Here is a 21947-nt window from a genome sequence, read left to right on the forward strand (position 1 = left end):
TTCTTTTTGAGAAACCAAGTAAAGTATAACATAAAGACACTCACATAGAGGACTCCCAGTAGCAAATATGTGGTTACCTTTCCACATAGTTTCTGAAATATTTGTCCTTAGATACTAATCCCAAAGTATTTCAACATCTGGCTCAAATTACGCATTTTGCTTTATCTATAAAACTGCAAAACGTTATGTCATTAGCACCAAGCAAACATGTGTTCTTCATTATGTTTTATTCTATTCATGTTGAAATAGTTATTAAAATAACATGACACAGTTTCTCTGTTCTCTTTATTTGTACTATTTTAGGAGCAAATAAAATGTTTAATTGTTAGCATAAAGAGGCATATTGAAAACTTGGGGAATCTTATTCTCTTATTTTGTTTTTGCAAATTATCAGCTATGATAAAATATTAAAATGTTGTAGCCCAGATTTTATTAAAAATAACTCCCACTCTAATAAAACTATACTTTCAAGTGTAACAGTTACTTAGAGAAGTTGAAGAGTTTTTTAAAGAATAGCTTGTCTTCATTCACCATTTTAGGAATCTTAACCCTGTGGCTTGCTTCCTTTTTTCTAAATCAAAAGTTCTCTTTTTGAGGTATTTGATGTTTTATTCTGACAAGTCCACCTCTTTGACTGCTCCTCTAACTCACTCTACCTTAACGTAATTGTCTTTCAAAACACAGTGTGTTTTACTATAGTTTTTGATATTTTATATTCATCCAGGAAAACAATGTGTTGCTTACCATGGTTTCAAACATTGCATGTAGTTCCAAGGAGTCTGTGTCCTAGACTAATGCTTCCTAGATTCACATCTCTCTTCAGTTACTAGATTCTGACCTTGGGCGGGAAATCTAATATCTTCTCAGTTTTTTTATCTGTAAAATTTGGAAAGTCATAAGCCCTTCCCCCTGGGATACTGAGAGGACTAAAATGAGATAATATGAGATAATAAATACATAGCACATTGTAAGTATTTACTCAGTTAACATGGCTGTTTATTTCAGCCCTGTCCTCTCAACCACACTCCAAATCTGTATTCCTCCCACTTTCCCGATACAATAATTTGTAGTTAATAATATAGACAATGATTAGAAGTCAATATAATTTAAGAATAGTAGTGGAATGATACTTTGAGTCCAGGGGCAAGAGTGACTGATAGATGTTTGCCATTTTTATTCAGGAATAGGATGAGGGAGGGTCTGCACTAAGAAATGGTAGTAGACATGGGTAGAATGATCTTTTGGAAATGGTTCTAATGTGACTTTAAGACTGATTGCATGTGTAGGACAAGGAGAAAATAAATAAAAGGGATTATTTCCAGTGATTAAAATACTGAATGAATTGTTTGACAACCCCTTAATACTGAGAATAGAGATTATGAGAGTGACATGAGGGTGACAGTGAAAGGGGGTATTGAATTCAGTTCTGGACATCGTAAGGGTGACCTTTCTGTTAGACCTGCTCAATATGTGTGTGTGTGTGTATGACTAGTGTATGTATACATACCTATACATATATACGTATTTACATACACATACACACAGACACACCAGTCTAAAGCTCTTTCAATTATGACAAATACATATAATCTTCTTAGTTATCAGCTCATGGATATGCATAAGATCACTTAAAGAGAACTTGAAGACTGAAGAAAATAGGACCAAGAAAGAAATACAATGCAATACCAACTACAAATAATATCTGAAAGAAACGCCCAGAAAGCTAATTGAGAAAGACTGTCCAGAATCCGTTCAGAAGAAAACTCTTGAGATACTGTTTCATGAGACACTAGTTCAAGGTAGCTGGGGATGAAGGCTTTTAAGAACTGGAACGTAATCCATGGCTGATTCATATCAATGTATGACAAAACCCACTGGAAAAAAAAAAAAGAACTGGAACGTAAAGCAGTCTAACAGCCCTATATGTCGTTGAAATGAGAAGATCCCAACTTGAATGTGTGCCTTAGATTTGGCAACTTGGGGACACTTGAAATTTTCTGAGAATATTTTCCACTTGACTAGTTGAATTGGAAGCCATATACACTGCAGTGAGTAAAAAACAAAAAACAAAAACAAAAAAAAGAAACAAGAAAACAAATGAGAATGGAAATATGAAATAGAAGGAGGAAAATCCAGAGTTTAAAAACTTGGCTGTGAAGGGAAAAGATGTAGTTACAGCAGATTACAGGTATACAAAGATCAGGTAAAGATACCTTGTGTGTTTGTTTATTGGAGATGATGAAAGGTGGAAATGCTTACTTTTTGAGAGGAAAGCAGTAATAGAGTCATAAATTTGGAGCCACAGATGAGTTAGAGGATGACCTATGAATCAACTATGAAGCTATCAGGGCTTCCCTGATAGCTCAGTTGGTAAAGAATCCACCTGCAATGCGGGAGACCTGGGTTCGATCCCTGGGTTGGGAAGATCCCCTGGAGAAGGGAAAGGCTACCCACTCCAGTGTTCTGGCCTGGAGAATTCCATGGACTGTACAGTCCATGGGGTCGCAAAGAGTCGGACACGACTGAGCAAATTTCTTTTTTGCTTATGAATCAACAGCCATGATAATAGAGGAGATGGGAGAGGATCTCCTCACCCAGAAAGCCAAGTATTATCTTTGAGAATGATGTGACATCCCTGCAAATGAAAGAAGGTAGAATGTAATGCTTGATGCTAACACAGCCAAGCGTATAGGCTGAGACAGAAGGAGAGTGAAGCAAAGACTTTTCTTCGGATGAACCACTACCGCCATCACCACCATCATGACCACCACTCCAACTACTATCACCAGCGCCACTAGTACTGATACCAACACTATTCCTCCTCTCCTGCTGTCCTTTTTCCTCCACGGTCTTGTTCCTATTCTTCTTGGTCCCCTTCCCCTTCTTCCTATTCTTTCCCCTCTTCTACTCCTTTTTCTCCTCCTTCTTTTTCTTCTTCTGCTATTCTTTTTGAATAAAAGGAGAATCCATGGAGTGAAACAACCACAGATATGCAGATGATACTATTCTAATGCTTCCATTTCACTGCTCTCTTCCTCCTTCTGAGTTCATGTGGTCATATCTGCTTAGAAGAACCAGAGCTGCACAGAAATTCACTTGAGAAGGGATCTGAAAATATTATTTTTCTATCTAAATTACTCATTTGTTTTTAGTTCAACAGCTGTTGCATTATAGGAAACTTCACTGGGGCATATGCCTTTCTGTGGCCAAATTGAGCTAATAGGTTTTGTTTATTTTGTTGTTGTTCAGTTGCTAAGTAGTGTCCAAAGAGAGCAGTGAGATGGCAGCAAGTGTATTCAGGGATGCTGGGTCTTTTTGAAAGCATATGGGCAGTGGCTTGAGGGGTTGATGCTTTGTGCTTAGCCCTAGTGGAAATCCTAGTACACGGTTCTTAGTATCTGAGGGCCTAGTGCTATACTAATTAGTGTTGGAGCTTTCATTAGAAGATTAGTTTTTCTTAGCTTCCATTGTTGCTAGACTTTTTGGAGATTCTTCCAATTCACTAAATCTCTTTCTACCTAAAGTAAGCTGGAGGAAAATAAGTAAAACACAGATGTTAATAATGAAAATGGAACATATTTAGGCTAAAAACTACATTTGGGTAAAAGGAGAACCCCAAGTTGGTTCCTAGGGCCATGGGGATGGAGCAGAGGAAGGCCAAAGTCTAGAAGAAAGAGGATGTGAAAGAAAAGAAAGAAAAGGCTGAAAGCAGTGATGGAGAATGTATGTGTTGTAACAGAAATATCAGTGAAAAATTTCCAGATACTTAATATTAACTTATGCTGATGATGAAAGCAGGCTGGCTTTAAATTTGAGGCCACACACTATTATAGTTTAGATGCAGCATCCAGATACCAACCGGGTCACTTCTATTCTGCATTACCTCCTGTGGTGTCAAATGTCTAAGAACCTTACCTCGCTCACTACTGTGCTGTCTCAGTGACCCAGGACTCTGCAAAGATGCTTACTCTTGTTTTAACAACAGCAGTTCAAGTGTAGCGCAATCTTCATCCTAAATACTGTATCCCTTAGGTTTTACCCATTTGATAATTATTCTCAAACATAGATATCTTTGAGACTAATCTATAGGTTCATATGTCATCATGTTAGAGGAATAGTCTGCCTTCATTATGTATGCCATTCTATACTAACATCCTTCTGTCTCTTTAGCAGGACTTTCTCCTTTCCCTCCAGCAATTTTGAATGTCTTTCCTTCATAGAACTGTCTCTTCATATTCTCCAGGAAGTGTTTCAGGATTACTCCAGCGGGAAATTTCTATAATTATTGACCTACAGTGTAGCACCTACTGTCTGATTCACTTTTTTCTTAACTTATAAACATAGGTTGCTTTTTCTTTTTTTTTTACTGTTTCATTTTTTGATATATCATCTTATCAGTTAGATCTTAAGCTCTTGAAGAACAGGCATAAACAATTCTTTGACTTTCTTTGATGCAACAGCTTCATAAATAATAAATGAAATGCAATATCAATGACAAAACAGTCCATGGACATGGAACTCATCATGACTGCTATAAACCCATAGGCCAGAAGCATGCTACATTTTTGACAACTGTATTGCCAAAGATATCCCAAACCTTTTTCTCAATGAGGTATAAGAGTTTGGTTCACAAAGCAATCTCTAGGCATTTAAAATTGCAATGGTAGGAGGTGGGATGAGATGGCATGCTCTATAGGTGAGTGTGCTATACAACCCCCAAGAAGGCTCAGCGCCCACCTCAGATATGGCCAGGAGATATCAGACAAAGAAGATTCTTCCGGGAATCAAAGCCAGGGCCTCAGAAGAAAACGAATAGAGGGTACTCCCTGCAATAAGTGCATCAGGGCCTATCCCACTGGCTAATCATAGAATTTATGCCACTGCCAGGGCTAGACCTCAAAGCTATTCATATTAGGTAGCATAAGATTATCATGCATTTTTCATTCTCCTCTTATTGTATTTTAATCTACAAGGCCATAGGAGCCACACTGAAAAATGATATACACAGATCTCGATTTAGCTCAAAGATCCTGGGACTTGAGCTCTATGTAGAAATTCTCTGAGACACTGGGATTGTTTCCTATGAGGGAGGGTTCTGCTTCTTCCATATATGGGAGGAAAAGGTGCACAGTGATGTTTCGGTGGGCAACAACTCAGCTGGTTGCCTGCCCAATATTCATTCTCTTTCTCTTGCCAACAGAATACTGGGCATTGTGCCCAGATGAAGATAGAGATAAGGGAGCAAGTTGAGATTTAAACAGATGTTGTGTGAAGACTCAAGGTAAGTTTTCTTTCCTCCCTCTGTGCATCTTGCTTTCTGATGTCTCTAATGAGAATATGATAGTGCGTCAGGAGTTCCCAAACCACTTTCAGATTTGTTGATTTGCTAAAAGGACTTACAGAACCCAGAAATTCTTGTTTTCACAGTTTATTAAAGCAAAATTATACAACATAGAATCACAAAGGGAAATGATGCATGGGGCAAAATCTGGAGGAAAGCAGTCTCAAGCTTCCAAAATTCTGTTCCCAGTGGAGTTGAAAAGGATGTGCCAATTTCTCTAGCGACTGTGTGTGAAAACACAGCAGCATGTTTTTTTATCAGGGAAGTTTACCTGTGCCTAAACCTAGGTGCCTAGGTTTTCATGGGGATCAGTCACAAAAAGCATGCAATGCCTGCAGGATTTACCACAGTCCCTCCAGAGGCCCAAAGGAAGGCAGGTATTCACCATATTCTCATTTGTACAACTTATCTAACAAAAACTGATATAGTGTGGTGAAAGACTCCAAGCCTAGAAAACACTCTTACCAGAGCATTCAAAGACTTCAATTCCTAGGACTGGTCAAGGGCTAATCTAGTCACAGAGACAGACCCACTGCTGGGAATATGCAAAGCTTGCTGAGCTAACTCTTTCCTGTGCAGATGGCTGGTACGCTAACAGCCACTGATTTGGGGAGTAGAATCCAGGGCTAACTTAGATGTCTTTGTGGATCCACTGATCCAAGCCTAGTCTGCTTAACTCTTCACTTCGTTGTGTGTGTATGTGTGTGTTATCTGAGAGAAAGGAAAGAAAGAGAGAGCGAGAGAGAGAAATCTACCATGTGCATCTTATTCACTGAATTCAATTAACTGACACTAAAATGAATGCTCATGGTACTTTATTTCCTTTGCTTAAAAATTACTAGTGTAAAATATTCTTTGAATAAGGTTTTATTTATTGATAGTTATCACTGAGTTACAAATTAATGACATTTGAGTTTTCTAGAAAGCATTCTATCAGTACAATATTCTCGGACTCATGACTACTTGCTTTGAGTTGTAACAGGATAGAACAAAGACCAGGAGTTACTCTATGAGAAATTGTGAAAAGCTCAAATTTTCAAACTTGCTTTATGAAGCAAGGCTGGCTAGTGATGACTTCATCTAAAAGAGGATAAAAATAATGATGTTTATATGATCCTGAATGCTCAATCATTATAATCCACTCTCTCTCTCCTTCTTCTTTATTACGTACTGCAAGTTCTTAGGTTCTGCTTTACTTAGGGAAGTTTGATGACTACAGTGATGATTTGTCTGTGTCATTTTCTCATTAATATCATTGAATTTTAAGGCAACTATAAAATTCAGTCTCCAGTAAATTGTCCATATCTGGCTCCTTTTCCCTTAGACTCTACTCTGTAAGTAGGATCATTTTGAATATGAGCTCAAATGACATTGGAAATAGCTCAGGAAAAAAAGAGATTTATGGACTTGAATTTCCTTGGTGAGCAATGTTGATAGGGTCCATTCAGAGGTTGCAAGCTATTTTAAATAATTTTTCAAAAACAAGTTTATAAGTAAACACAATAAATAGATAATAAATAAAATGGGTTGTCATACCCAATAACAGCAGTTCATAACATGTATCAATGTAAATATATTAATTTCAACTCTTAAATATGCATTTTAAATATTTGTAGAGTTTTTCTTTCTGAATTGCTCTTCTGATATTGATCATCTTGTCTGATTTTCTTTAGTTCAAATGTGTTTTGTTGAGCATAATTAAGTCTGATTTTAGAGAAGGGACAACAAAATTTCCAGAAAATGATGGAAAATGAAAAAGCAACCTTATATTAGTTGAATATTATCCATAAATTAGTTTGAAGACAATTAATTATCTTCTATTTTGAAGCTCTACTGTCATGCCATAGAAAGATTATTATCTTTAAATCTAAGAAATGTTTCATTACTGCACCTAAAATCTTAAATAACAATAAAAATTTTCTGCATCTAACAATGAAAAGATCCCAAATATATAAACTAACAATAATGTTTAAAAAAAATAAGGAGAGATAAGAGAAAATAAAAGTTTTTCAGTTAATATTTTTAAATAAATGGAATACCAGGTGGTTGAGACATTGTACCTCTCAGACTGGCTATAACTCGCCTATGTTTTTGGCAATATCTTCCAAGCCAGTTATTAATTCTGGGTGAATGTAGGCAACCAGAATATAGCTTATTAAACTTCAGAAAAGTACACTCAGTTTTTTCACATTGCTCCACAGACTGTGGACATTGACTCTCTGAAAAAAAAATTAGGTAAAATCTTGTCACTGCTTCTCTGAACTGGTAACATAACTATTTTATCTTCCAAGTGTCTTTCTAAATGTTCATTCCACTCATGATACAATTATCATATTTTTACTCATTCTTTCTTTTAAATAAATGTGCTTAGTTTAACCATGCTCTAAAAATGAGTTATCCATGCTTCAAAAATGTAAAACCTGTATTTGAACTACCTGTGTTCAACCATAACATTCAAAGAAAGTTTTGTGCAGAATGCATACCTCACTTTGTGGAGAACTCAATAAAAGTTGAAAATGAATGGAATAAAATGAACTGCAAAATATGACTTTTAGTCCTGAAATGGCCTGGTTCCTCAGAAGACGTAAAGGTCAAATTATAATGTCATGCCAATATATTTTGTATCGTGTACGAGGGTACTGCATTTAGAGAAGCTAATTTGTGTGACAAAAGTTGTGACAAGAACAGAGATTGGCACAAAAATCAATACATTCATGCATCAGGCACTGCAATTAATAATACAGATGAAGAACTGGGTGAGTTTAGTCCAATTTTACTATGAAGTCAAACTAATATCCTGTCTTATTGTCTAAGAACAGCATGCCCAGGAAAATGCAGAAAATTATGAGCTATGTGTTACATTATCTTAGTGCTTAATCAGGCTCAAAAATAACAATTGAAAGATGTTTCTAACCTTCACTTTTATATGTCAAGCACAATGCTTACACGGATTTGTAAATTAGCCAGGTTTTACATGGCATGAGCATAATTGGGCCATCATGTGCATAGTGAGGACTCACTCAGCATGTATATCACACTCCATCATCCAAACCCAACTACAGCTCTTTCCCCTGGGACAAGATTTATTTTCATACTACATTTCACAAATAAGGAAACTGAGGCATAAAATGATTAACCTGTCTGGTGCAGGTCACAAGAAAAATCTGTGTCAGATATCAAATGATGACATAGCAGCTGGAAGCAGGATTCAAGACCATCGAGTCTTTAATCTCCTGAATTTTTATTTCTTGTGTCATGTCACCATGGATATAGTTGCTGACGTACATAGGCTAAGGGATATTCTGTCAGGATGATTTTTCCCATTTCCTCAAAGAATTGCAGCTATGAGAAACTAACTTCAGTCCCAAGAATAGCATCTTGAGGGCCTGGGGACATGGTTATGTACACAAATATTGCATGTGCATTTTTCAAAGATAAAGGAAGTGTGTGAAAAAGAAAACTTACCTGTAAACCTAGGGGATAAACTTCTTTGTGTGGATAGGCAGTCATTATGACCTTGTCAGTGGCTATCCATGAAACTGGAATATCTAATTAACCATAAATAAAACTGCTATATGTTCTGAATTGTCTAGACCAATCTTAATTTAAAATAGTTATGCTCTTTTAAAAAGATTGTTTATCACATATATAAACATGTGATTTATTAACATGTAAATGCCCTTTTGAGATATTCCATTTACATAAATGCATAAATATTGAAAATGTATTTATTTGACAGTCATTATGGCTAAATTGTAAGTTGATTATCAGTGGAGAGAGCTGAAGTCAGGGAAATTATATATTGTATTTTTTAAACTCCCAAATATATTTTAAGTGCTTTGAGTAAAATCAGGACAGCTTCAGAGAGAAAATAGAGCCACATGAAAGGCAATTTAAAGAGGATATCGGTGGTAATAAGAAAGAATTGCCTCAGTGATTCTTTTGCAAGATATTGTGTGATAATTTTATTTAGCATCTGCTGCCTCTTAAATTATGGTATGATGTCAGAAATAATAGGCCCCATACATTCCAGGAAAAAGATATTCAAATGCAATATGTTACCAAAAATGGTTCTGTCCTGAATTTGAAAACCAGTTTAGGGACATTGTCTTCCATATATTACTGATAATGAAATTTTAAAAATATTCCTGTTCTAAAATTTACATATGTATATAATTTTTCTAAAAACAATCTATACACAGATAAGTATGAATAAATGTGATTAACAATATAGATATTTCTGTACATTTGCATATTTGAATATATATGTATATACATACACACAGACTCTCTCTTTTTTTTTTACACACAGACTCTTATTTTAGTTGTCATTTGTTGTTTGTTGTTCAGTTGCTAAGTCATGCTGACTGCAACCCCATGGGCTGCAGCACTCCAGCCTTCTCTGTCCTTCATTATCTCCCAGAGTTTGCTCAAATTCATGTCCATTGAGTTGGTGATGCCATGTAACCATCTCATCCTATATCACCCCCTTCTCCTCTTGCTCTCAAACTTTTCCAGCACTGGGGTCTTTTCCAATGAGTAAACTCTTCACATCATTTGGCCATAGTATTGGAGCTTCAGCTTCAACATCAGTCCTTCAATGAATATTCAGGGTTGCTTTCCTTTAGGATTGACTCATTTGATCTCCTTGCAGTCCAAGGAGCTCTCAAGAGTCTTCTCCAGCACAATTCAAAAGCATCAATTCTTCAGTGCTCAGCCTTCTTTATAGACCAGCTCTCATATCCATACACGACTACTGGAAAAATCATAGCTTTGACTATACAGACCTTTGTCAGCAAAGTGATGTCTCTGCTTTTTAATACGCTGTCTAGGTTTGTCGTAGCTTTCCTTCCAAGGAGCAAGCATCTTTTAATTTCATGGCTGCAAACACTGTTCGAGTGATTTTGGAGCCTAAGAAGATAAAATCTGTCATCGTTTTCACTTTGTTTGGCTTTGGTATCATGGTAGTCTTGGCTTTCTAAAATGAGTTTGAAAGTATTCCTTCCTTTTTAATTTTTTGGAAAAGTCTCACAATTAGTGGCATTAATATTACTGTAAATGCTTTTAGAATTCAACAAGGTAGCAACATGGTCCTGTTCTTTTCTTTGTTGGGAGACTTTTGGATATTGATTTAATCTTCTTATTAGTTATAGATCTTTTTCCTTTTTCATTCTATTGGACAGTGAAAGTAAAGTCCGATGATGTAAAGAAAATTATTGCATCAGTTCAGTTCAGTCGCTCAGTTGTGTCTGACTCTTTGCGACCCCATGGACTGTGGTACGCCAGGCCTGTTTACCCAAACTCATGTCCATTGAGTTGGTGATGCCATCTAACCATCTCATCCTCTGTCGTCCCCTTCTCCTCCTGCCTTCAATCTTTCTCAGCATCAGGGTCTTTTCAAATGAATCAGCTCTTTGCATCAGGTGGCCAAAGTATCGGAGCTTCAGCTTCAACATCAGTCCTTCCAATGAATATTCAGGACTGATTTCCTTTAGGTTAGACTGGTTTGATCTCCTTGCAGTCCAAGGGACTCTCAAGAGTCTTCTCCAACACCACATTTTAAAAGCATCAATTCTTCAGTTCTCAGCTTTCTTTATAGTCCAATCCTCACATCCATACATGACTACTGGAAAAACCATAGCCTTGACTAGATGGATCTTTGTTGACAAAGTAATGTCTCTGCTTTTTAATATGCTGTTTATGTTGGTCATAACTTTTCTTCCAAGGAGTAAGCGTCTTTTAATTTCATGGCTGCAATCACCATCAGCAGTGATTTTGGAGCCCCCAAAAATAAAGTCAGCCACTGTTTCCACTTTATCCCCATCTATTTGCCATGAAGTGATGGGACCAGATACCATGATCTTAGTTTTCTGAATGTTCAGCTTTAAGCCAACTTTTTGACTCTCCTCTTTCACTTTCATCAAGAGGCTCTTTAGTTCTTGTTCACTTTCTGCCATAAGGGTAGTGTCATTTGCATATCTGAGGTTATTGATATTTCTCCCAGCAATCTTGATTCCAGCTTGTGCTTCCAGCCTAACGTTTCTCATGATGTAATCTGCATATAAGTTAAATAAATAGGGTGACAATATACAGCCTTGACATATTCATTTTCCTATTTGGAGCCAGTCTGTTGTTCTATGTCCAGTTCTAACTGTTGCTTCCTGATCTGCATACAGGTTTCTCAAGAGGCAGGTCAGGTGATCTGGTATTCCCATCTCCTTCAGAATTTTCCACAGTTTACTGTGATCCACACAGTCAAAGGCTTTGGCATAGTCAATAAAGCAGAAATAGATGTTTTTCTGGAACTCTCTTGATTTTTTGATGATCCAGCGGATGTTTGCAATTTGATCTCTGGTTCCTCTGCCTTTTCTAAAACCAGATCGAACATTTGGATGTTCATGGTTCACGTAATGCTGAAGCCTGGCTTGGAGAATCTTGAGCATTACCTGTAATGTTGGATCTCTGAATCAAGGTAAACTGGGCATGGTCAAGCAGGAAATGGCAAGATTTAGTGTTGACATCACACTCTCCCCTGGACTGCATAATTTCTGTTGAGAAATACTCTGATAGCCTTAAGGGTCTCCTTTGTTTTTTGTTTGTTTCCTTTCTGCTTTCAAATTTCTTTTCGGTCTTTTTGATTTTTGACACTGTTATTATCATGTGTCTTGCTGAAATTTTCTTTGAGCTGAATCTGTATGGAATCTATGAATTTCATGTACTTGGATGTCCATATTTCCTCTCAGAGTTGGAATGTATTCAGCCATATTGCATTATATACAGTTTCTTTCTTCCCGTTATCTCTCTTCTGTGACTTGCAAAATGTGAATATTGTTTCATCCAATGAAGTTCCATAACTTACACAAGCTTTCTTCACCTTTTTCAAAATTTTTTTTTTCTTTTTCTCTGCCGACTACCTAATTTTATCTTTGAATTCTCTGATTCTTTCTTTTGCTTAATCAAATCTGCTTTTGATGCTCTCTACTGTGTTTTTTGGCCACCTGATGTGAAGAGTTGACTCACTTGAAAAACCCTGATGCTGGGAAAGATTGAGGGCAAGAAGAAAAGGTAGCAACAGAGAGAGATGATTGGATGGCATCACCGACTCAGAGCACTGAGTTTGAGCACATTCAGGGAGATGGTGAATGACAGGGAAGCCTGGCATGCTGCAGTTCATGGGGTTGCAAAGAGACACGACTTAATGACTGGGCAACATTGTTTTTTTTTTTTTAATATTCATTTTATTCTTCAGCTCCAGAATTTCTGTTTAGTTCTCTTTTTATAACAAATCTCTCTTTTCGACTGCTCCTTTTGTTCATATTTTCTCCCCCCTGATTTTGTTGTATTGCCTATATTCTTTTATAGACCACTGTGCTTCATCAGAATGATTATTTTGTATCTCTGTCCAGTGATGTTTAGGTCTCCATTTCCTTAGAGTTTGCCACTGGAAACTTACTGAGTTTCTCTGAGGGTGTCATGTTTTGTTCATTTTTCATGTTTCTTGTAGCCTTGTGTTGATGTCTGTGCGTTTGATGAAAAAGTCACCTTCTCCAGACTTTATGGATTTGTTTTTGTGGGGAAAGACTTCACCTGTGGGTGGAGGCGAGGGTGCTAGCTGGGAGATGTATTAGTTGTGGCTCCTGGGGAAGTCCAGCAGCACAGCCTTACTTAGCTTCATCAGCTGTGGTCTGTGTTGGCGAATATTTTAGGGACCCTCCATGACAAATGCTGAGGGTAGGGAACCACCTTATCTCTTTTTCTCCCATGAAGAGTGTGGTCAAGGAGTTCCTGGCTTTTGTCAGAACCAGCTTGTTGCCACTCTTGTGGTGGTGGAGGCACTGGTATCTGATGTGCAGATGCCTGTGGAGCAGCTGTGAAGCCAGGTTTGAAATCCAAGTGTTCGCAGAGTCACAGTGGATCCAGGATCTGGGGTACTGGCTACGCCACAGCAGCACTGATGAAAGACACAAGTGCACCCCAAGCTGCTGCAATGGGACACTGGCAGGCATGGGGTGATGACAACTCTGGGGCCCAGATACTCCCAATACCACAGTGATGCTGGTTCTGGTACCTGAGGTGTATATGGAGCAGCCAGAGTGCTGAGTTTAGACTGTGGGCATGTGCAGAGCAGCCTCAGAGCCAAGACCTGAAAAACAGGTGCCCATGGAGTGGATTTGCAGCTCAGACCCAAGATGTGAGCCCACGTGGAGCTGCTGCAGCTCTGGGGTGAAGGCTGTGTCCGAGGTTGCGGGGAGCTGTATCCCAGGTCCTTGGGCAACACAATAGCAGCTCTTCCTGGGGCATGGGACAACAGCATCTGCCTCTCTGGTGCCTCTACAGTGACTGTGGCCATTGGTTACTTCAGTTGCAACAGCTTCTAGTATCTTCTGTGGAGCAGGCTTCTGGGGTCCATGCTGACAAATACTATGGGGTCCGCTGCTATGAAAGTTGTGGGGAGTCCACAGCTGCCATAAGCTCTGTAGAAGCTCTCAGAGGCGAAGGCTGCTGAGTCCTCCACATTGTGGAGACCACTGTGGCCCCAAATGGCATCCAGCGTGTGCTGACAATGTTAGCCGTACCATTCCCCTTCACTCCTAGATATCACCAGACATTTCCTCTGAGCTGCTTCCCCTAGTCATCCTTTATGTGTGGCAATTCTCCATTTTTTCACCCTAAAGTTTTTCTATAGGTTCTTAATTGGACCCTTGAACTCTCCCAAGGCTATTTTTGTTTGTAGATAGCTCTCTAACTATTGTCATTTGTTGGAGGGTGAGAAAAGGCTGATATCTCTTACTTTGCCATCTTGCTGGCATCCCAAAGATAAATTGGGGAGAACGAAAGTGGAAGGAGCATTATAGAAAAAAGGGTATGGGAAAAAGGGTCATTGTGGGATTATATGAAACATGTATATGAAAGTTTTGAAAATTGTAAAGCACTATAGAATTTAAAGAATCTTTCATTCAATAAATATAGAGTTTTTAAAATTCCATGTTTAATGACCTCTAGGAACAAATATCAATATTGTGTGAACATTTCTTCCCAGTGTTAAAGCACTAACAGACAGTCTTATGCCTAAGTTAAATTTCATTTGATTTTATTTAAGCCATCCTGTCTCTAGTGTTATCTTTTCTAAAGGGAGGGAAGGGATTGTCGGTAAATCCCCTAGCAAAATCCATCATGTGTCTTTGCCAATTCTGTTTCCTCTTCGAGAAAGAAAAATCTCCTCTCCTCCTGCCACCCCTCCTACACTTGTGCTCATGTACACATGCAGTTATTCATACAAACATACACATATGCACCATCGTTAAGAATAACTGATTTTTGAAACTTCAGTTCAAGCCATTAATTAATCAAATTTTACCTTGGCCAGATAACTGTTCCTGCTTCAGTATAGATATTCTTATTCTCTATTGTCTTATAATGTCCTGATTTTTTATCTCTTATGTGATTTGACTTGCCACATACCATTGTATTTATTTTCTTTCTTTTCTTTTCTTTTTTTTTTAAACTGGCTGCTTTCTCCTTCTGAGCAGGCTCAATGACTCACTTATTACTGTATTTCCACTGCCGAACACATATCTGGAAAATAGCAAAAGAACAATAAGTGCCATTAAATGACTAAGGCTCAGACAGTAAAGAACCCACCTGCAATGTCTGGGTTCGATCCCTGTATTGGGAAGGTCTCCTGGGGAAGGCAATGGCAACCCACTCCAGTATTCTTGCCTGAAGAATCCCATGGATGGAGGAGCCTGGCGGACTACAGTCCATGGGGTTGCATAGAGTCAGACATGACTTAGCAACTAACACTAATAGAAATGAGTTCCTTTTACTTCAATCATAATCTAATGTCTGTTAAGTTCTCTTCTCATGTCATTTATTCATTTAACAAATATTGCTTGAATCCTTACTATCTGCAAAAAGGGATATGAAGAATTATTTAGAATAAAAGAAATCTGACGTACCATATTTCATCAAAATGACATTTGCTGGCTATCGCTTTTCCTGGAATCCTTCTTTTAAAATGAGAAAAATAAAGAGAAGAACAGTTCTCCACCTAGGACATAGTAGGCAGTGTGAATACTGTTAACAAACTGGATTTCCATTGTAAACTGAATGTGGTCAGTAAAGGAGTTCTCTAGGGCTTATGCTAGAGCGTTAATGCTTATACTCAAGTAGCTACTGATTATTCCCTAAATATAGAGGGTGTATCCCTATGGCTTAATTCACACTTTCGATGGACCAATTTCCAATTAACCAGGGACATTTGAATTCCATTTTTATGCCTTGTAGAGCTGGCAGTCTTCCCAGATGGGAAGAGATAGTGTACTCATTAAGCTGAGGGTGAGGCTATCTTTCAAATCATTAATAAAATGTACAAAAACACTGGACCTCAGAACTGACCACAGTGGGACCACTCTTAATACATGACCCTAGGTTGTCACATAATCATTGATCATCACCTACAGTCATGAGCTTTCTGCAGTTATCCACTGACCTCACAAAATATTCCAAATTTCTTGATGAAAAATGGCATATAAATCAGTATCAGAGGACTTAGTGAAAACCTAGATATATTACTTGTCTTATTCTTTCCTAGGCATCACTGTCATGGAGAAATTAATGAGGGTGACTAACTTTCATAAAATCAGAAGTTACTGTCAAATACCTGTCCTTTTCTAGATATTTGCTAGTTAATGGTTATATCTAGTAAATATAAATATTAGTATCAAAATTAGTCTGACTAAACTCTACTTAGGATAAGTTTTTCTTATATTTCTTCAATTCTATGCTTTTAATCTCTATTGCAACATGTACATCCCATCTTATTATACTTTCCAAACCACTGGTTTCCTCTTCCTGGTTTAGATGATCCCCCTTCCCCAATATTGTCTTCCTACTTGATCACAACTAGCATAGACCTACTCTCATTGAACTCATTGGATCTGGATCTGTTCCTTTATCTGTCTTTTAATTATTCCCTTTGGAAGGCCTATTATTTTGAGAACAGAAATTTTTCTGCATCCACTGTGCCTGGTAAAAGGACTGGCACAGTATTGACACTTAATCAGTATTTGCATGCTTGAGAAATTTATTCTCAGACTTTTCATCAAATGTTACTTCCATTTCTTTGCCTTTCCCACAGAACAGATTGCATCGGCTATTTATTATGCTCTCCAGACATTCATATCGATAGAACAAGGCATTCCTTTCTCCCTATATGTGGCCAGAAAGCAGTCATTCCGCCCTCCTCTTTTTGTCAGTTCATATTGACAAAGCTCCTTATTGTCTTTGTTGGGCTTGGCCTGGATTATTGTTGGATGAGTTAATTATGCTTATGGTTATTACACAGGTGAACCCGAATGTGGAAACAGGCAGCCATAGGTTTCATCACCCTTACTGGCCTGAGGGGCCTTCATCTGGCCTGATGGGCTTTATCACCCTTGCTGACCTGTATACTCTGCCTTTCAGCATCTTGGTTGGGTTAGAACTTGCTTGAGCAGTGATAATCCAAGAGCCGCCATTAAAGAATTATAGGGTGCTTAAAACTCTCATTCCTTTTGAGCGATTGACTATTATTTTCAGTTACTATTTTTTTTTCCTAAATAAAAACTTATCTGACATCAGCCTTATATGTAAAAAATGAAAATAAATAAATAAAAGGGTCTGGGTACTGAGCTACCCGGATCTTCTTTCCTCAGCAGTTCCAGCACCAGGTCTATATGTTCACTCTCTGCCTTGTTGCCTTGTCTTTTGCATAGTGTATGGTTATAAGATATAATTCAATCATCTCACAGTTCCACAACCTTCCCTACTCTAGTAATTTAATTTCTACCAGCTGCAAGCACAACCATAGAGCTCTTTAAGTTCATGAACACTGGCATTTATAGTTTCTCATGTAGGACATGTTCTAACTCTGCATCTAAGAATGCTGATCTTAACATGCAGAAAGTGACTCTGGAGATCCCCTTAACTTGAGGAGTGTTCTGAGAGGGCTTCAGTTGTCCTTGCTCTCCGGAGGACTGTAGTGGGTCGGAGAGTTGACAAGGGAGAACCTAACAGTTGGATGCCAGTGAGACCTTTAAAAGGGCTTCCCCGATGGCTCAGTGGTAAAGAATCTGCCTCCAATGCAGGAGACACAGGAGACATGCGTTAGATCCCTGGGTTGGGAAGATCCCCTGGAGGAGAGCATGGCAATTCACTCCAGCATTCTTGCCTAGAGAATCCTTCTGAATCTTTTCTCCCACTCTAACTCCCATACCTAAAGAATGCAAATTTATCTCCCTGAGATGTAATTCAATTCCACACATCTTTCCTGAGCATCTTTTATTTATTTACTCGATACATTTCTAGAAACTTGGTGCATATCGGTGAGCAAAACAGGTAAAGCTGCCTGCCAAGTTGGCATTAACATTCCTGGCTTGAATACTCTCACAGAATGTATTTTGTCTTGTCTTATATATATTGTTTAGAATTCTGTAAGTTGCTTTTCAACAGACTCTTGGAACCAGATAAATCCTGCCGTTTTCTAGCTTAAGTAATATCTCTAAGTTACAGTGTCCTCTTGCATGTAAACTCACAGACTTGTGGACAGGTTAACCAAGATAATGTTTAGAATATTTTGGATGGTGCCCAGAGAATAGTAAACATTCTGAAAATATTTATTTGCGTTGATATTATGTAGAATATTTATTAGTATTGATTAATATTAGCATTGATATAGGGCTTTCCAAGTGGCATTAGTGACAAAGAACTCACCTGTGAATGCAGGAGACATAAGAGATAGTATTGATATAGTGGTAACAATATTAACAGTATTAGTCTTACAAGTGGGCAATAAATTATAGCTGTTATCAATATTTTTTTCATGATAACTCCTTCTCAACTGTAATCTCTCTAAAGCCAAAGATTCTCTTTCTCCCCTCATGGCTATCCATCACCCCACCCCCACCCCCAACCCACCTTTCTTTTCTCTCTCTTGGTGAACTTCTTTGTGGATGGCTCATCAGCATTGAAAAAAAATTTTTTTCATTATATTGAATTGAATTAAAAGCTAAAGTTTCATCTTAATAATGTCCAGGTTTTTCTTAGTTCTCAAAATTTTCCAAAATAACCTGTTTTTAATACCTAACAATTCCCTAAAATAAACTTGGAGAACAAATTTTAAGATAGTGTAGATCTAAATGTTGCTTGGTTTAGAAAGGAATTTCAAATTTCACTTTCCTATTAGGAATGTTGAAATTGATTTTCTGATGATAACTGAGATTTATCCCAAATATTACATATGAAAATTTCAGCACTGCTCACTGAAATGGGGGTATAAGACATCTTATTGTCTGGACCTATATAGGATCATTTTGCTTAGTTGCTCAGTCATGTCTGACTTTGTTACCCCATGGATTGTAGCCCAGCAGGCTCCTCTGTCCATAGGAATTCTCTAGGCAAGAATACTGGAGTGGATTGCCATGCCCTCTTCCAGGGAAATCTTCCCAATCCAGGGATCGAACCTAGGTCTCCCACATTGCAGGCAGATTCTTTACTGTCTGAGCCATCAGGAAAGCCCAATAGGGTCATTACAGGGAGGCAAATCTGATACATGTACACACTAGAGGTCATCATGAATACATTTTCCCAAAGAGACACAATTAATCACCCAGTTTGAGGATAGTGAAATCTAGCCTCCGACCTTTCCAAAGCTCGGATATTCCATATTTGATATGCTAATGACTAATCAAATCACAATCAGTATGCATTTTAAACCACAATGCAAATACAGAATTTCATTTGGTGATGTAAATACATGATAATAATTATGGAAATTTCCTTGGGTGAAGGGCAGCAAATATTAGTACAACTAATATGATACTTATTAGGTCCTAACTGCTTCAATCTGCCAAATGCTGTTCTGGGAGCTGCCTTCTACTGTCCTGGTTTTTCATTCTCATTCCTGAAAAACTACAAAGGAACAGCATCCATTGCAAATGAGCCAGCCTACTTTAACACAGTCCTTTCAGTTTAGCTATGTTTTTCCAGATAACTTTATGATGATTAGATAATTTTATGGGCCAGACTGTCTTGCTTCAGTACTCTAGACCATCAATATGAATATCTGGAAGTGATTTACATATGAAGAATAATGCATTTGAATAAACAAAGAAAGAATCAGATGGCCGTTTTGCATAGGGCTAACATAATAATATGCAGGAATTTTTTTTTTTTTTTTTATTGGCGCTTTTCTTTTTGAAGTGTGAGATTTACTTTCCTCTACTGACTGATGAGGATAGCCTGGTCTGAAAGAGTTAAACCTGGGTGCTAAAGAAGGCAGTGTCTTATCTCTGTAAGAGCCATTTACTGCACTGACTTCCACCTGGAATTAGAGGTGGGCAAGATAATCTTATCAATAGTCCAAACCAAATCCATCTTCAGATTTCAAATTATGAGATAGAACTATGCATTGCAGACTGGTCTCCCATGCATTATTTCCAATTATTTCCACAAATCTATAAAGTAGATTAACTGAGGGATGTAGCATTAAATTACTTTGGTTATTTGCCTTAATGGACAAGCTTTCAAGTTATTTTTAGTTAGAAAATAATATTTTTTTTAACAGAAGATGTTAATATATACTGAAATATACAAAATAATACAAAGTCTAAACATTAGAAAGATATGCAATATAGAAGAGAAAGAACTTCATAATCCACCTCCCACCTCAAGAACTGTTTTTATTTCATGTTCTAACAGTTGCTACATTTGTACTCTACCTATTTTACCATTTTTTTCACTATTAACAAAAAAGCAGCAATAAATTGATTCTATTCACAACATATTATGAGAAAAGATTTTTACTTCTCTTTTCCAATAATTCATTTAAAAATTTGGAGTATAGTTGCTTTACAATGTTGTTGTTTAGTTTCTGCTATATAATGACGTAAAACAGCCATAGGTATTCATATATTCCCTCTGTCATGGACTTCCCGCCCCTCCGTCTTACTCCTCTAGGTCTCCACAGAGCGTGGAGCTGAGCTCCCCATATGGTAGGTTTCCATTGCTGCTGCTAAGTCACTTCAGTCATGTCCGACTCTTTGCGACCCCATGGACTGCAGCCTACCAGGCTCCTCCGTCCATGGGATTTTCCAGGCAAGAGTACTGGAGTGGGTTGCCATTTCCTTCTCCAATGCATGAAAGTGAAAAGTGAAGTCGCTCAGTCGTGTCCGACTCTTTGCAACCCCATGGACTGCAGCCTACCAGGCTCCTCCGTCCATGGGATTTTCCAGGCAAGAGTACTGGAGTGGGGTGCCATGGCCTTCTCCGATTAGCTGTCTGTTTTACACATGTCAGTGCACATATGTCAATCCCAATCCCCCAATTCATCCCAGCTCCTCTCCCCACCACCGTGTTCAACAGTCTGTTCTCTATAACCGTTTCTCTATTCCCAACCTGCAAATTCTCTGTGTCTGTTTGTGTTTGCATAGTTGGAGTATTTTCTTTTTTTTTTTTGATTGCTAACAAAAACACTACAGGAAAAATTCTTAAAAAAGAAGTCTTATGCACATTATTCACTCAGGTACATACATTTTTGTTTAATTTAAAAAAGACAATTCTATATCAAAAATAATATTATACATGTTGAATAACTTTATATATATACATATGCACAAGCACAGGTGGTCTTTTAAAAAAGTATCACTAAATATATACACATACATATATGTGCATATATACACATATCATTACAGTCATTTTCCTTCATTTAATTCCTGACAATACACAATAATTATTAACTGAATATTAGGAGTTGATTTGAAAAATAAAAATCACATTATTCTAAATTATTTTTCAAAAATACCTTTATAATCTAATTGATGTAAATTGGCCAATTCATGTGTATTCACAATGGAAATTTATAGATTACACACTCCAGAAAAAGGGAAGACAAGGGTAAATAAGACTTATATAATCTCTTTTATGATCTAATCACTGTTTTAGACACTTTTTCTGCCTCTTAAAGATCTACAAACAAATCTGCCCATTATGCGTTATTAATGGTTTTTATAAATAAATAATCTGATCAAACTTAAATTGGTTCTATAAATAAACAAGCAAGCAGATATACAAAAGCCAAGATTACAAATTTTGTTTGTGGTAAAGTTAGATTTGGGCTTCCCTAGTCTCTGCTTTTTAATATGCTATCTAGGTTGGTCATAACTTCCTTCCAAGGAGTAAGCGTCTTTTAATTTCATGGCTGCAGTCACCATCCACAGTGATTTTGGAGCCCAAAAAAATGAAGTCTGACACTGTTTCCACTGTCTCCCCATCTATTTCCCATGAGGTGATGGGACCAGATGCCATGATCTTAGTTTTCTGAATGTTAAGCTTTAAGCCAACTTTTTCACTCTCCTCTTTCACTTTCATCAAGAGGCGTTTTAGTTCCTCTTCACTCTCTGCCATAAGGGTGGTGTCATCTGCATATCTGAGGTTATTAATATTTCTCCTGGCAATTTTGATTCCAGCTTGTGCTTCTTCCAGCCCAGTGTTTCTCATGATGTACTCTGCATATAAGTTAAATAAGCAGGGTGACAATATACAGCCTTGACATACTCCTTTTCCT

This window comes from Cervus canadensis, chromosome 27 (assembly GCF_019320065.1).
Source record: "Cervus canadensis isolate Bull #8, Minnesota chromosome 27, ASM1932006v1, whole genome shotgun sequence".
Taxonomy (NCBI): domain Eukaryota; kingdom Metazoa; phylum Chordata; class Mammalia; order Artiodactyla; family Cervidae; genus Cervus; species Cervus canadensis.